The sequence below is a fragment of the Pristiophorus japonicus genome, chromosome 8, assembly GCF_044704955.1.
Source record: "Pristiophorus japonicus isolate sPriJap1 chromosome 8, sPriJap1.hap1, whole genome shotgun sequence".
NCBI classification, from domain to species: Eukaryota; Metazoa; Chordata; class Chondrichthyes; family Pristiophoridae; genus Pristiophorus; species Pristiophorus japonicus.
This window is the reverse complement of record NC_091984.1, coordinates 205,874,351-205,891,992: the sequence shown is the minus strand read 5'-3', so window position 1 is coordinate 205,891,992 and position 17,642 is coordinate 205,874,351. Positions and strand designations below refer to the sequence as shown.

At 41.2% G+C, this 17,642-nt stretch overlaps 1 protein-coding gene across 2 annotated transcripts in view; it reads right to left on the bottom strand.

The window, feature by feature from the left end:
* The window catches only part of LOC139268950 (calcium/calmodulin-dependent protein kinase kinase 2-like), a 130,197-nt gene extending 113,251 nt beyond the window's left edge, over positions 1-16,946 (bottom strand). For both annotated transcript variants that reach the window (XM_070887833.1, XM_070887834.1), the window contains exon 1: positions 16,804-16,946. The gene's annotated coding sequence lies outside the window, so the exon portion shown is untranslated. The remainder of the gene's footprint in view (positions 1-16,803) is intronic.
* Positions 16,947-17,642: the final 696 nt, after the last annotated feature.

The window sequence follows — 17,642 nt, the reverse complement described above, 5'->3', positions numbered from 1 at the left end:
GTGGCACTGGTAGCAATCCCGAGATTACTACTTTTGAGGTCCTACTTTTTAATTTAGCTCCTAGCTCCATGGTTTTTGTGTCTTCCACTTTGAAGACCGAAGCAAAATAATTGTTTAAGGTCTCAGCCATTTCCACATTTTCCATTATTAAATCCCCCTTCTCATCTTCTAAGGGACCAATATTTACTTTAATCACTCTTTTCGGTTTTATATATTGGTAAAAGCTTTTACTATCTGTTTTTATGTTTTGCGCAAGTTTACTTTCGTAATCTATCATTCCTTTCTTTATTGCTTTCTTAGTCGTTCTTTGCTGAAACCTGAATGTCATCCAGATCTTGCTGCATGCGAGCATGGATGGCTTCACTATCTGAGGAGTTGCGAATGGCACTGAATACTGCAGTCATCAGCGAACATCCCCACTCCTGACCTTATGATGGAGGGAAGGTCATTGATGAAGCAGCTGAAGATGGTTGGGCCTGGGACACTACCCTAAGGAACTCCTGCAGCAATATCCTGGGCTGTGATGATTGACCTTCAACCACCACAACTTCTTCCTCTGTGCTAGGTATGACTTCAGCCAGTGCAGCGTTTTCCCCAATTCCCATTGACTTCAGTTTTTCTAGGGCTCCTTGATGCCACACTCAGTCAAATGATACCTTGATGTCAATAAAAATACTTGAATACTTCAATAATGTTTTTGGAAACGGTTACAAATATAATGAAGAACATTATACAATACATGAAGCCTGCGGGGGGGGGAAATCAAATGTATCAGCATTCCTGCTCCTGGTCGTTATCCAACAGCACCTGCTACAAAATAGTGTGTGTTGATGTCTGATGATAGAAGTAGGCTTTCTGTTGTGCTTCCTGCAGTCAATTACCCTGCAAACTCAATGTCTGGTTTCACATATGAAGAATAGCCATTTGGATACGGTGCTAGGGGGTGCCTGGCATTCTTAGAACTATCTCTGTACAACTTGCATTTAAATAGTGCCTTTAAAATAGTAAAGCATCCAGGATATCAAAATTTGACACCAAGTCACATAAGGAGAGGTTAGGGCAGATGAGGTAGGTTTTAAGGAGCATCTTAAAGGAGGAAGAGAGGTAGAGCGGTTTAGGGAGGGAAGTCCAGAGCCAAGAGCCTCAGTAGCTGAAGGCATGGCCGCCAATAGTGGAGCAATTAAAATGGGGGATGCGCAAGAGACCAGAATTGGAGGAGCGCAGATATCTTGGAGGGTTGTCGGGCTGAAGGAGGTTACAGAGATTATGGAGAGGCGAGACTAAAAAGCGACTTGAAAACAAGGATGAGAATTTTAAAATTGAGGAGTTGCATATCTGGGAACCAACGTAGGTCAGTACGCACAGGGGTGATGAGTGAACAGGACTAGGCGTGAGTTAGGATACAGGCAGCAGAGCTTTGGATGAGCTTAGGTTTATGGAGGATGGAAGATGGGAGGCTGGCCAGGAGTGCGTTGGAATAGTCAAGTTTAGAGGTAACATAATACAGTAGCAGCCAACATCTTCAGTACAGATGAGAGAAAAAATTAGATAATTAAAGGACATAATTTTTGCCCCCCTCACCAATTTTCCCCCCTTCTCTTGCAGAAGACATCGAGTACTTGCTCGGGTACGGGTCTACGGGTCACAGTACAGTGAATGCCAGCAGTCTTCAACCACAGGCGTGTGGGATTCAGGAATTTTGAATACAACTGGGACACTGGACCGGCAATGTAGCCAAAAGTATTTTAAATAATTCCTATGCCAAAACAGAGTCCAGGAAAATGTAAATATTATTTGATGTAAACAACATCACGCTTTGTTTCTATGAACAGGATAGGATGTCTGACAAATTTATGCCATTACTTATCTAGGAAGTCTGTTTACCATTAAACTTGACTACACAAAATCAGGATGTGTTTTTTTTGTACGTTCTTCATCTTGGTTTTCAATTATTTATTCCCCCATTTAAAATCACTTACACCATTACCTTTGCCAATGGGCAGTCAGAGCAGCAGGTTACTTATCTTTCTTTCTGAAATATTCAAGTATTGTTGCCATTACTGCAAAAAGACTGGAAATACAAAGATCTAAGTAATAGCTTAAAATAGACCAAAATGAAATATTGAGTCATCTGGCATGTTATCAAACTTAGCTGCTTGACTGGAATAAAAATGTATTCATACTGCAAAATGGGAGTCCCACCAAGACTTCAGAGGCTAGTTTGAAGCAGTGAAAAAAGGCATGTGACAAAAATTGAATATTTTTGTACATAGTCTATGCGTTTTCTCTCCAGATTTTGCTTCTTTGCTTAAGTCGCTCAGTCTCACAGATTGACTTCCAAAATGGTTTTAGGAGTAGAAGGATTAGAAATTTTTGAAGCACTACTTAATTATGGTTTTGACCAGGCAGCAGCAGACCCAGAGGAAAAACATTTCTCCATATATAGGAAAACACAAAAAAAACTAACTGGTAGGGATCCCTTCCCAGAACTGTTTGTCTATCATTTATTTGAAACCCCCTATGCAAAGAAAGCCATTCAAGGGAATTTTACTGATTGACATGTCTGTTTAGCATTTCATGAACTAGGTCAAAGCTGCTGTTATTTGGATTGTCAAAAACTGTCTTTATTGCTTACTTCTGTGAATAAAAGTGTTTGGTAGTTTAGTATATTACAGGATTGTCTGGCAGGATTGATAGTAATCATCTTCTGAAACAACAGGAGACAGTACAATCCAAAAGACAACAAATGATTTCTGACGAAGAGTCATCGACCTGAAACGTTAGCTCTGTTTCTCTCTCCACAGATGCTGCCTGACCTGCTGAGTATTTCCAGCATTTTCAGTTTTTTTTATATTAAACAAGTTGTTTGGGATAGTGTCCCTGAATGAACAAACAACTTTGCATACAAGTCTCAATTCAGTTCAAAAGAAGTGCAGTCTAGCCAGCTTATGGGTTGGGCAAGAGAAAAAGTATCTGGAGAAGCCCAAAGGATCAATGGCGATTATGAGTCCACTCTTTCAATGTTCTTCTGCAATGTCTTCCCATATAGCTCACTGTGAAGGGAATGTCAGATACAAATAAGATCCCTACTTAAGCTATAAGACCATGCACAACCAATAATCAGTTGTCTCGCCCCTTTAACAAAACAGCAATCCCATAAACTAGCATTCTGTAATTTATGCTGTGTAGAAGATGTAATATAACCAAAATAGAGCTTCCTTTTACCCTTTACATATTAATGAGACAGAATCCATTCATCAGTTATTACTATTCATCATTCCCTTTCTAAATATTCTCGCTTTCATGACTGTTCAGATTAGTGACTAAATGAACAATTGATTTTTAATATTATGAACATTTGAGAAAGGAAAAGACTAACTAGGCCACTCATTCCAGTTGCCTTTTAGATTACTTTTTGTACCTGTACACTACCTTTTGTGTACTTGAACATCAAAATTCCTTCGTTCTTCCATAGATCCTCGTCTCGCACCATTAAGAAAATATTCCGATTTGTCTTTCTTTGATCCAAAATAGATCACCTCGCACTTCCTCACATTAAACACTATCTCCCACAATTTTGTAACTCCCTGCTCCCATTTACACGACTTACTGTGCCTACTAACTTCGTGCCATCTGCCTAGACAACTTTCTATTCCTTCATCCAAGTAATTCATATAATATGGTGACAAGCTGAAGTCCCAGTACAGACCCCAGGGTACACCCCTCGTCACCTCCTGCCAATCAGGGAACAGGGAATGAGTAATGGGGAACATGGAGATGGCAGAAACTCTGAACAAATATTTTATATCAGTCTTTATGGTAGAGGACAAACAATATTCCAAGGGGCAATGGGGGGGTGGGGGGGGGGAGGAACTTAACACAATCACTAAGGAGGTGGTATTCAGTAAGATAATAGGCCTAAAGGCAGATAAGTCCCCTGGACCTGATGGCTTTCATCCTAGGGTCTTAAGAGAAGTAACAGCAGGGATTGTGAATGCATTGGTTGTAATTTACCAAAATTCCCTGGATTCTGTGGATGTTGCAGCAGATTGGAAAACTGCAAATGTAATGCCCTTATTTTTAAAAAGCAGGAAACTATAGACCAGTTTGTTGAACATCTGTGGTTGGGAAAATATTGGAGTCCATTATTAAAGAAGCAGTAGCAGGACATTTGGAAAATCAAAATTCGGTCAGGCAGAGTCAGCATGGATTTATAAAGGGGAAGTCATGTTTGACAAATTTGCTGGAGTTCTTTGAGGATGTAACGAACAGGGTGGATAAAGGGGAACCAGTGGATGTGATGTATTTGGACTTCCAAAAGGCATTTGACAAGGTGCCACATAAAAGGTTACTGCACAAGATAAAAGTTCACAGGGTTGGGGCTAATATATTAGCATGGATAGAGGATTGGCTAACTAACAGAGAACAGAGAGTCGGGATAAATGGTTCATTCTCTGGTTGGCAACCAGTAACTAGTGGGGTGCCGCAGGGATCAGTGCTAGGACCCTAACTATTTACAATCTATATTAACGACTTGGAAGAAGGGACTGAGTGTAACGTAGCCAAGTTTGCTGACGATACAAAGATGGCAGGAAAAGCAATGTGTGAGGAGGACACAAAAAAATCTGCAAAAGGACATAGACAGGCTAAGTGATGGGCAAAGATTTGGCAGATAGAGTATAATGTTGGAAAGTGAGAGGTCATGCAACTTGGCAGAAAAAAAATCAAAGAGCAAGTTATTATTTAAATGGAGAAAGATTGCAAAGTGCTACAGTACAGCAGGACCTGGGGGTACTTGTGCATGAAACATAAAAGGATAGTATGCAGGTACAGCAAGTGATCAGGAAGGCCAATGGAATCTTGGCCCTTATTGCAAAGGGGATGGAGTATAAAAGCAGGGAAGTCTTGCTACAGCTATATAAGGTATTGGTGAGACCATACCTGGAATACTGAGTGCAGTTTTGGTTTCCATATTTACAAAAGGATATACTTGCTTTGGAGGCAGTTCAGAGAAGGTTCACCAGACTGATTCCTGGGATGGCAGAACTGACATATGAAGAAAGGCTGGATCAACTAGGCTTATATTCACTGGAATTTAGAAGAATGAGAGGGGATCTCATAGAAATATATAAAATTCTGACTGGATTGGCCAGGTTAGATGCAGGAAGAATGTTCCCGCTGTTGGGGAAGTCCAGAACCAGGGATCACAGTCAAAGGATAAGAGGTAAGCCATTTAGGACCAAGATGAGGAAAAACTTCTTCACTCAGAGAATTGTGAACCTGTGGAATTCTCTACCACAGAAAGTTGTTGAGGCCAGTTCATTAGATATATTCAAAAAGGAGTTAGATGTGGCCCTTACAGCTAAAAGGATCAAGGGGTATGGAGAGAAAGCAGGAATGGGGTACTGAAGTTGCATGATCAGCCATGATCATATTGAATGGTGGTGCAGGCTCGAAGGGCCGAATGGCCTACTCCTGCACCTATTTTCTATGTTTCTATGAACTACGACTTCAAGGACCTTGTCCTGCTCTGCAGGCTTAAACTCATAAACCCCATGGTATACATGCTTAGAATTGCTGTGATCCAAATGCATTGCACTGCATTCATCAGTCTGTTGTCTATTTATTTTCCCCATAGTCCTACCTCCCGCATACACTTTTGAGTCATCAACAAATGTAATGATTATGCGCCGGATATCTTGATCCGAATTACTGATATAGATGATGAAGAACAACAGTCCTAACATGGATCCCCGTTGGACGCCACTCGTGACCAGAAAGTTGCAACCACTATTAACTACCCTCTGCCTACTCAAATAAGGTTTACAATCCAGCTTAACATTTGGCCGCCAATTCCACAGGAGACAACTTTACTTAACAGACTTCTCTGCAACACTATCAAAAGCTTTTTGAAAATCAAGATACACAATACAGCCAGGCTACCATCATCCACCAATTTCATGAGCTCTTTAAAAAATTTGATCAGGACTTGCATTTACAAAAGCCGTTTTGGGATAGCCGAGTAACTTCCATTCTTTCGAGGTGATTGTACAACACATCTCTAATTACTTCTAGCAACTTGCCTGTAACTAACAACAAATTAACACACCTATAATTCCCAGGTTCAGACTTACTCCTCTTAAGTATAGGCACCGCAACGGCATCCCTCCAATTCATGGAATAAATCCCAGACGTCTACAAACCGTTAAAGCAGCCAACATAACGCACTACCCCTTTTTTTTTAGTACTCTTAGGTAAATGCCATCGTGCCAGCAGTCCCATTTGCCTCGAGTTCTAATCAGGTTGGTGTGTCATAATTTATTCCATGTTAACAGTTTTTAAACTGTAAATTGGTTACTCCTTAAAATATATTAGGCTTGCATACCCAATGTTCTACTTGGCATTGTAATCACTGCTATATCATGTTACAATTCTTGTTTAATAACACCTATATTTTATTCTTTGTATTTTCTAATATACTTCATACTGGGTGAAGCCCACTCTAGATACCAACATGCATACCATCTTTCTATTCTTCAGTCAACCAACTAAGAGCCAAACTTGAGTGCGTGAGAAGGGATTTGAGCAGCTCTCTTGCTCAGATTAATTAATGCAGACTGGTAAAAATAAATTTTCTCTAAAAAAAATTCAAATGAGCATGACAGCCAGAATTTTTATTTGTTAATAAATGGATAGATAGAAAAAGGAGCGGCAAGAAACTGTGGAAGGATATGATCAGGGCCCAAGGCCCCGGGGCAGCATGGACCAGCCCACATTGCGATATGTGTGCACACTAGGTCTGTGCAGCAGAGCTGGCCTCCAGTTGTCTTGGGTAATCCTTGCTACTGGACCAAGACCTAGCTCTGTCAAGCCCGTGTGGTGGCTGGTATGCAACTGCCATCTCACGTTAAAAAAATCCACGCACAGGCATCTTCCACCCCTCAGGATGTAGTTCGGCTTCTTCATTCGAAACACCTGTGAACTCAACTTTTTTTTGGCATGGAAGCAAGTCATCCTCGTTTCAAGGGACCGCCTATGATGATGTTGAGAAAAAGTCAGTCATTCACAGGAGAAAATAACATTTGCTTAAAAAGAAAAAAGCATACAAGTGATTCATAGAAAAAAAAATTAAGCAGAATCATTCTACCTAAAAATCGTGCATTCGATTGATGCCAAGGAATTTTAAACGTTTAAGCCAAAATGGAGTAACAAGTATTGGGGGCTGGGGGGCATACAATGGAGGGTGGTGATAGGGAGATTGTATTCTCTGACATCATAAGACCAAAACATTCTACTGCAGTTGAGCGGTCCATAAAATTAAAATTTCTGTTAGGTCTTGTAGGAATGACTTGGTGGAAAAGCTACATACAGCATTAATGAACTAGGAGGACACCAGCAATTCCTCCAGACAAGAAATTCTCCATTGCTTGCGAGAGAGAGTAGGTAAGGAGACCTACAAATTGACCAAGTCAAATCTCAGGAAAAGAACGAAGGAACGATGAATAAATTATTTATAAAGCACCTTAGCACTTCACATGCAATCAAGTACTTTGAAGTGCAGTGAAAGTTGTGTTGGCAAATGAGCAGAGAATCTCTTCATAGCTATGCTTATTAATGCAATGCAGTCAGCGGCAAAGGAATAGCACTCACTGTTCATTACGCTTACAGTTGCCAAGGCTTTTCATGGGCTTTTGAGCGGCAACTTGCAGTATTTAGAATGCTTTTCAGCACTTTGGCCACTACAGGGGATCTGTGGCGTGTGTGAGTAAGCAAGCATCAGCGTATCTCTTCAACCAATTAGATTGAAGTACCCTCACAGACACGCAGTCTAAATCAGCAAGTATGAATTAGAACATTTAACTCAATGTAAAATCATGTACAGAAACTGAAATAGAGAGGGGAAAAAAAGAGATTGAGAGATAATAGTGACAATGAAAAAGTAATCAAAAATGATTTAATTTTTTTGAACATCTCCAACAATAATTAAATTCTAAACGAATGAAACTCCACACTTGTAAAAATAAATTCAGGTCCAGAAATGTTGTTTTGCATTATTTAAGACTTAGCACTCTGTTAAAAATTCACTTAAACTTGAATGCACCAGCCCTAACTTTTTCTGGCATGTTTAGTGGGAAACTAGTGGGCAAGTACAGCAACTTCACACACTTCATGTATTTTAATGCCTAATCTAATTGGCAGGGTACCGATGTTGCGAAGCTTATAGAGGAGCAGGGAAAATCAGACAGCAACTTCCAGATTTGCGTGTTTAACTGCACACGTGTGGACGCCAGAAGTTGTTGCCCGATTTACTCCATAATAATAGAATGCGGATAGCCTGTGTGTTATTTTTAACACAGAATATGGGCCATTGTCTATTGCATCAAGTGGGCATGCTACGATTGCATTCACAATTTTTAGCTTGTGCAAAGTGAAAGCCCCCCCAAAAAACCTGCATTTGTTGATCTAAATCTGTGTGTCACTCGGCTTATTTGGCATATTGATAACAATCAATTATAGGAAAAAACACAAGACAAAGTGCTTTCATTTTGCATGTTTCTTATATGGTACGCTTTACTCATAACCTCAAATTTCTCCCATCATTACTTCATCCAAATGCTATCCAACTCAAAACATGCCTGCCAAATTGGCAAGGACGAGATTTATTTTATTATGTTGCAGTTCAAATGAATGCAATGTTAAAAAAGAAAAATGTCAAGCCTACTATAAACATATCTATAAAGCGACTGTGCTAAAAATTTGCTTTTCGACTGTTATGCTTCATTGAATTTGATCTACAGGGTAGATGCAGAGAGGATGTTTCCCCTTGTGGGGGAATCTAGAACTACAGGGGCATCATTTCAGAATAAGGGGTCGCCCATTTAAAACAGAGATGAGAAGTAATTTCTTCTCTGAGGGTCATGAATCTTTGGAATTATCTACCCGAGAGAGCTGTAGAGGCTGGGTCATTGAATATATTTAAGGTGATAGACAAATTTTTGAACGATAAGGGAGTCAAGGGTCATGGGGAGCGGGCAGGGAAATGGAGTGGAGGCCAAGATCAGATCAGCCATGATCTTATTAAATAGCGGAGCAGGTTCGAGGGGCCAAATGGCCTACTCCTGCTCCTATTTCTTATGTTCTTATGAAATCTGAGTGATGTTGTTTGTAACAAAAGAAAAAATGCAGTTTTTTCAATTAAACGTTTTAAATAAATGCAGTGAATCAATAACATGTAAAAGTACTATTTGTATATATTATTTAGAACATATAGGATATATGAGGGATACAGAATTCTGGACGATTTTACTAATTTTCAATTAAAATGGTCATAAATCACTGCATAAAAGAAACAAAGTTGCAGCATATTTTGCAATTGGTGTGGCTTGGGAATACAGTGATGTCTCAATGACTCAATTTTTTTTTGTTCCACTGAAGTTAAGGCTTTTGCTTCCCCAACCACGATCATGTCTTAATCTCACCTGCCATATTCTACACCCATGCACATGCCTTTTTGATGCACAGTGGCAGACACTACCTCACAGATCCATAGCAATAAAGCTCTGAAATCTAAAACCCAGATTTGTTACACCAGTACCGACTGGATGTGCAGCAGAAAGTTGCATCCACCCAATTTCTGCTGGAGGAGCGGGAGGATCGAGGCCCATAAAAAGGGCACTGCAGATCAGGAGGAGCAACAGGAGCCAGCTGGTGCAGGGACAAAAAGTTTTTAAAAAATCAAAATCGAAGTGTGACGTCACAGCCAAGCGGGTAGTGATTGGCTGGTGGATTGGTGAGTATTTTTCTTTTTCTTTTCAGTAGGAAACCTTTGGCAATGTTGTAAGTAGGATCTGCCAGTAAATATATGTGATCTTTATTATCAAAGGAGAGCCAGTTAATTAATTTGACTGCATGTTGAGTAGCGGCTGGGTATGTTGCATTAAGGTTGAGAGTTTAGTTCTACTTGATAGTTGCGAGTGTAACTAGAGGGATGACAGGGCAGCTCAGTCCCATGGAATGCGTATCCTGTGGCATGTGGGAAGCCCGTGTGCAGGAGGTGTCTCCAGCTGCACTAACTTGAGATCTGTGTTTTGGAGCTTGAGCGGCAGCCAAGGTCACTGCGGTGCATCCGTGAGACTGAGAGCAACGTGGATAGCACGTTTCTAGAGGTGGTCACCCCACAGCTTGAGTGTGCAGGCAGATAGGAATTGGGTGACCCCTGGAGAGAAGAGAAGGACCAGGCAGGTAGTGCAGGAGTCCCGCGTCCATCTCGCTCTCCAACCGGTACTCTGTTCTGAGTACCGGTGGGGCAATGGTGGCTTTAGGGAGTGCAGCCAAGTCCACGGCACCATGGGTGGCTCAACTGCATGGGTGGGGAGGGGGGGGTGGGGGGGAAGAGAATGGAAGAGTTATAGTGGTAGGGGATTCGCTAGTCAGGGGAGAGCAGACAGGCATTTCTGCGGCCGCAAACATGACTCCAGGATGGTATGTTGCCTCCCTGGTGCCAGGCTCAAGGACATCACTGAGCGGCTGCAGAGCATTCTGCGGGGGAAGGGTGAACAGCCAGAGGTTGTCGTCCACATCGGTACCAATGACATAGGTAGGGATGAGGTCCTGCAGGCAGAGTTTAGGGAGCTAGGAGAGAGATTAAAAAGCAGGACCTCAAAAGGTAGTAATCTCCGGATTACTCCCAGTGCCACAAGCTAGTGAGTACAGAAATAGGGAGATAGAGCAGATGAATTTGTGGCTGGAGAGATGGTGCAGGCAGGAGAGCTTTAGTTTCCTGAGGCATTGGGACCGCTTCTGGGGGAGGTGGGACCTGTACAAGCCGGACGGGTTGCACCTCAACAGAGCCTGGACCAATATCCTCGCGGGGGTTTGCTAGTGCTGTTGGTTAGGGAGGGTTTAAACTAGCTTGGCAGGGGGATGGAACCTGAAGATAGATTCAGTAGGGAGGGGAGTAAAGCTGGAATTAGAAAGCAAAAATAAAGAAAGTGAATTTGAAGGAGAGGGGAAACAAGCAGGAAAAAAGGGTAATAAAACAAACTTAAAGGCACTTTGTCTAAATGCACGTAGCATTTGTAATAAAATAGATAAGTTGACGGCATAAATTGAGACAAATGGGTCTGATCTGATAGCCATTACAGAGACATGGTTGCAAGGTGACCAGGACTGGGAATTAAATATTATGGGGTACTTGACAATCCGGAAGGACAGACAGAAAGGAAAAGGAGGTGGGGTATCTCTATTGATAAAGGATGGAATCATTGCAATAGTAAGAAACGATATTGGCTCAAATGATAAGGGTGTTGAAACAGTTTGGGTAGAGATAAGGAACAATAAGGGGAAAAAGTCACTGGTGGGCGTAGTCTTTGGCCCCCTAACAGTAGCAACTTTGTTGGTCGGAGCATAAACCAAGAAATAGTGGGGGCTTGTAAAAAGGGAACAGCAATAATCATGGGTGATTTTAACCTCCATATTGATCGGACAAATCAAATTGGTCAGGGTAGCCTTGAGGAGGAGTTCATAGAGTGCATAAGGGACAGGTTCCTTGAGCAATATGTAACGGAACCAACCAGGGGGCAGGCTATCTTAGATCTGGTCCTGTGTAATGAGACAGGATTAATAAACAATCTCCTAGTAAAGGATCCCCTTGGAATGAGTGATCATAGCATGATTGAATTTCAAATTCAGATGGAGGGAGGGAAAGTTGGATCTCTAACCAGTGTACTAAGCTTAAATAAAGGAGACTATGAAGGTATGAGGGCAGAGTTGGGTAAATTGGACTGGGAAAATATATTAAAGTGTAAGACGGTTGATGAACAGTGGTGTACATTTAAGGAGATATTTCACAACTCTCAAGAAAAATACATTCCAGTGAGGAGGAAAGGGTGTAAGAGAAAAGATAGCCATCCGTGGCTAACTAAAAAAAAAAACAACGGAATCCAATTAAAAACAAGGGCATACAAAGTGGCCAAAACTAATGGGAGGACAGAAGACTGGGAAGCTTTTAAAAGCCAGCAAAGAATGATTAAGAAAGGGAAGATAGACTATGAAAGTAAATTAGCACAAAATATAAAAAGATAGCAAAAGTTTCTTTAGGTATATAAAAAGGAAAAGAATGGCTAAAGTAAATGTTGGTCCCTTAGAGGAAGGGACCGGGGAATTAGTAATGGGGAATATGGAGATGGCAGAAACTCTTTACCATAAAGACTAATGCAAAATATTTGTTGAAGACACTAACAATATTCCAACAGCGAATAGTCAAGGGGCTATAGGGCGGGGGGGAGGAACTTAACACAATCGCTAAGGAGGTGGTACTCAGTAAGATAATGGGACTAAAAGACAGATAAATCCCCTGGACCTGATGGCTTACATCCTAAGGTCGTAAGAGAAGTAGTGTAGGGATTGTGGATGCATTGGTTGTAATTTACCAAAATTCCCTGGATTCTGGGGAGGTCCAAGAAGATTGGAAAATTGCAAATGTAACACCCCTATTTAAAAAAGGAGATAGACAAAAAGCAGGAAACTATAGACCAATTAGCCTAACATCTGTGGTTGGGAAAATGTTGGCGTCCATTATTAAAGAAGCAGTAGCAGGACATTTGAAAAAGCAAAATTCAGTTAAAATCAGCATGGATTTATGAAGGGGAAAGTCATATTTGACAAATTTGCTGGAGTTCTTTGAAGATGTAACAAACAGGGTGGATAAAGGGGAACCAGTGGATTTGGTGTATTTGGACTTCCAGAAGGTATTTGACAAGGTGCTACATAAAAGGTTACTGCACAAGTTCACGGGGTTGGGGCTAATATATTAGCATGGATAGAGGATTGGCTAACTAACAGAACAGAGAGTCGGGATAAATGGTTCATTCTCTGGTTGGCAACCAGTAACTAGTGGGGTGCCACAGGGATCAGTGCTGGGACCCCAACTATTTACAGAGATGTAACAAATCTTGGTTTTTAAAGAGCTTCACTGTTGTGGAATTGTGAGGTAACATGTGCTACTTTGGGTCATAAAGGAATCTGCAGGGAAGTAGAATACAGCAAGCAAGATCAGGACATGATCATGGTTGGGGAAGCAGAAGCAAGCTGGAGTGGGGCTTCGAAGTAGAACTTTGCACTTAAATTGAATGGAACAAAGAAAATCTTGAGTCAGAGATTTCACTGCATCCCCAAACTATGCCAGATTCTGAAATATTGGCAAAATTGTAGCGCTGTTTTGCATTTTGTTTCTTATGCAATGATTGATGACCATTTTCACTGAGAATTTGTAAAGTGACCCGAATCTTGTTTCCCATTGACATATCCAAAATAATATACATGAATTGGTTGCAATGCAAGTTATATTGACATGCCAACTCTATTCAAATGAATTAGTCAACACCTAAGTGACAACAATAACATGATGATGCATTATCTGAGACTTCACAATAACTCTTAAGCAGGTAGAAAAGACAGGAGTGCTTTGTGCAGATTTGCAGTCCCACAATGCAGCACTGGACTGTGGACAAAACATTTAACTGTAAAACTATAACATCCCATACAAAAAATCATGTTTGACTAACTTAATTGAGTTATTTGATGGGAGTAGTGGAGAAAGTTGATGAAGGTAGTGCGGTTGATGTGTATACGGACTTTGAAAAGGCGTTTGATAAAGCATCACATAATAGAATTAAGAAAATTGAAGCCCATGGGATTAAATGGGCAGTGGCAGCGTAGATATGAAATTGGCTGAGAGACAGAAGGCAGAGAGTAGTATAAACTGTTATTTTTCCAGAGTGGAAGGAAGTATACAGTGGTGTCCCCCAGAGGTCAGTATTAGGATCTCTGCTTTTTTTGATATATATTAATGACCTGGACTTGAATACACAGAGCATAATTTGACACAAAACTCAGAAATGTAGTAAAGTGAGGAGAACTGTACAGACTTCAGGAGGACATAGACGGGCTGGTCAAATGGGCAGACACATGGCAAATTCAATTTAATGCAGAGAAGTGCCAAGTGGTGCATTTTGGTAGGAAGAATGAGAAGTAATATAAACTAAATGGTACAATTCTGAAGGAGGTGCAGAAAGTGTGTGTCCTGAGGGTGTACATACACAAATCTTTGAAGGTGGCAAGACAAGTTGAGAAGGCCGTTTAAAAAAAAAAATATGGGGTCCTTGGCTTTATAAACAGAAACAGAGTACAAAAGCAAGAAAGTTATGCTGAAACATTATCACTGGTTAGGCCCCAGCTGGATTATTGGGTCCAATTCTGGGCACCACACTTTAGGAAGGATGTCAAGGCCTTAGAAAAGGTGCAGAGGAAATTTACTAGAATGGTACCCAGGATGCAATACTTCAGTTATATGGAGAGACCAGAGAAGCTAGGGTTGTTCTCCTTACAGCAAAGCAGGTTGTGGGGAGATTTAATAGAGATGTTCAAAATCATGAAGAGTTTTGATAAAGGAGAAACGGCAGAAGGGTCAGTAACCAGGAAGCACAGAGTGAAGGTAATTGGCAAAAGAACCAGAGGTGAGATGAGAAAATGTGCTTTTACACAGCGAGTTATGATTTAGAATGCACTGCCTGAAAGGGCGGTGGAAGCAGATTCAATAATAACTTCCAAAAGGGAATTGGATAAATACCTGGAGGGAAAACATTTGCAGGGCTGCGGGGAAAGGGCAGGGGAATGGGACTAATTGAATAGCACTTTTAAAGCATCAGCACAGGCACAATGAGCCAAATGGCCTCCTTCCGTGCTGTATCATCCTATGATTCTAAACCCAAACATGAAACCGCACACTTGCATTTAATAATGGATGTAATTAGCAGTATAACTGTTTGAGTAATTACATTTTTTAGCCATATATTTTAGCTTAAATGCCTGGATGGTCATAATTCACTTACAAATAGTCAGTCAGTCAGTCATAGGCGGTCCTTCGAAACGAGGATGACTTGCTTCCACACCAGAAAAGGATGAGTTCACAGGTGTTTCAATGAAGGACCCGAACTACATTCTCAAGGATGGAAGATGCCTGTGCATAGATTTTTTTTAACGTGTGGTGGCTGTTGCACACCAGCCACCACACAGGCTTGACAGACCTAGGTCTTGGTCCAGTGGCGAGGATTACCCAAGAGGACTGGAAACCAGCTCTGCTGCACGGACCTAGTGCGCGCACATATCGCAGGGTAGGCTGGCCCGTACAAATAGTACACTGCTCATCACTACCTCGTAGTACCACAGAAATCAGATATGGGTTTCTGCAGAAATCCTCGCTGACTTGTTTTTAAATAGTTCAGGGAACTTCTGAACCATATAGCTTCCACTCAAAACATTGCCCTGTTGTCTCTACAATTTTAAAATAAACTGTCCTGTCACATCCTGCCCCAAATAGTAAATGAAGATGGTAGTTTAACTTCAGTAGCACAGAAAGCAACATTTTCTAAGATGTTTCTTTACAAACCACTTGAAGTACAAGTAAATTCTCTCATAACTGTCGTGCTGTACCACAGTACTATGGATTCTATCCCGTTGACATTGTGGGGAGTTTTAATAATAAATATTTGTATTTATATGTCACATATCATTGAAACATCTTTCTCAATAACTTCTGAACAGTAGTAACTCTTAAGTTGACAAACATTATAGTTACCTATGGTTATTGGGTGGATTCCACAGCACTCAGCTACAAATAATTGTGCATATTTGAATAACGAAATAGCTATTTGCTACTTTATTTTGAAGACATTGAACTTTTCCTTTATGACTGAACATTATGGTATGGATACAGTATTTTGAGAGAATATTAAAACCTAAGTGTTCACTTGGAAAAATCAATTCAGTGCTTAGATCCATTAATTCCCCATTAGGAGAACCATTACTTGGGATGATGTGTCAGTGGGTTGAGAAAAGAGAGGAATTAAACTCCATCAGAAAGCTCTACCATTCAAATAAGTACATTGACCGATGTCGATAACCATGAAGGAGGCCCTGGGGAAATTAACAGCTCAGACCAATATTGCCTTCTCATTGAAGAGTCTGGAGGCTAGAAGTCGAGAAATAGAATTAAAACGCTGAATGTCAGTTCAAAGGGGTTATGAAAAAAAATTCAAATATTGTACAATTCAGACTTTTCTCTATCCTGACATTTTTAAATGATTAAATAATTAGGATTCTCAAACATTTCCTGCAAAATATTAAAACACATCACTGAACACCCACACAAATTCCAAAATCAAGCATCCTCTCTCTCCCCCTTTATGCTGGCATCGAACATGGCAAAAACTAGCCTGGGGTTTGGCAGTAAGAATGAACGACAAAATGCCCAGGAATTGCGATTGGAATGCTTTTTACATTTGTACAATTGCCTCCGCGACACTCACGGCCTCTGAGAAACCAGAGAGAAAATCCAAGCTAAACACAAGCAGCAGACACCCCTCCCTCCCTTTGCTGCTGTCCCCGGTAATTACACAATAAATAATACGCCTCACTTTCACACTTGTGCTGTAGTGCAAAATTTCTAAATTAAAATAGAACCCACCACCATCATCAATAAGCCCACTCGCATTTTCTCCGCCTATTACGCTACTTTCAGCAATAAAAGGATGGCTGAATTTGCTGCTGGATTTCCCTCAAACTGGGAAAAGCGGTTTCAAAACTGCATCAAGTCCTTCGTGCCGCGTTTCCAACTATTGTTATCTGCGCACAGTTGCCCGCGACAGTAATTACTGTCCCGATCAAGGGGCAGCTTCGTTATCACAGGAACTGCCAGCCACCGCAGCCACACGACGGATCTCAAAACATCAACCCGACGAGTACCTTCATGACAGTTCTCCTGACTCCACGTCCCGAAACTAGAGCAACATGTCAGGCCCGCTGGCGGCAGAGGGCGATGGGCTCGAGCGCAGAGTCCCTCAAACGGACAGCCGTTCTCGCGCTGCAGCCTTCGCTCAGAACCCGGCCCCGGCTCCCGCCTGATTGACAGGCGCACCAACCAATCGGCAGCGAGGTGCAACGCCGCACAGGAAACGAAAAAAGAATCAAGGGAAGGAGGAGCTACAGCAATCGCTAAGGGGAAGAAATACAGAAGTACTCCAAGAGAGTGCAATGAAAACAAGCAAAGATAGACTACCCAAATAAATGATATTAGAAAGGTGGAAACGAATTCAATAGTATCTTTCAAAAGGGAATTGGATACATACTTGAAAAGAGAAACTTTGCAGGACGATAGGGAAAGAGGAGGGGAGTGGGACTAATTGGATAACTTTCAATGATGGGCTGAATGGCCTCCTTCTGTACTATAAGATTCTATGATATTACAACTTTTAAGTGTTCTATGTATCTATTGGTTGCACTCTCTAAGATTGCCGTGGGGTCTCCAGGAATTAAAGATTAATCAACTGGGCACAGGTGCGAGCAATCAGGGGGGAAAGCGTATAAAGGACATTAACAAATAAAAAACAATTCACATTTATTTATTAGTTATAAAAATATTGGGAGATGGGAAAAACAGTCAGTTTGACTGGGTGGCTGGAGGCCATGTGATGAAACTTTCAGGAATTAATGAAACCTCCACCTAAAGATGGCGACCCTAGTTGTGGAATACATTTTTCAAAGAACCAAGAGACTGATGTGTGCAGAGGTTTGGGCTTTTCAGC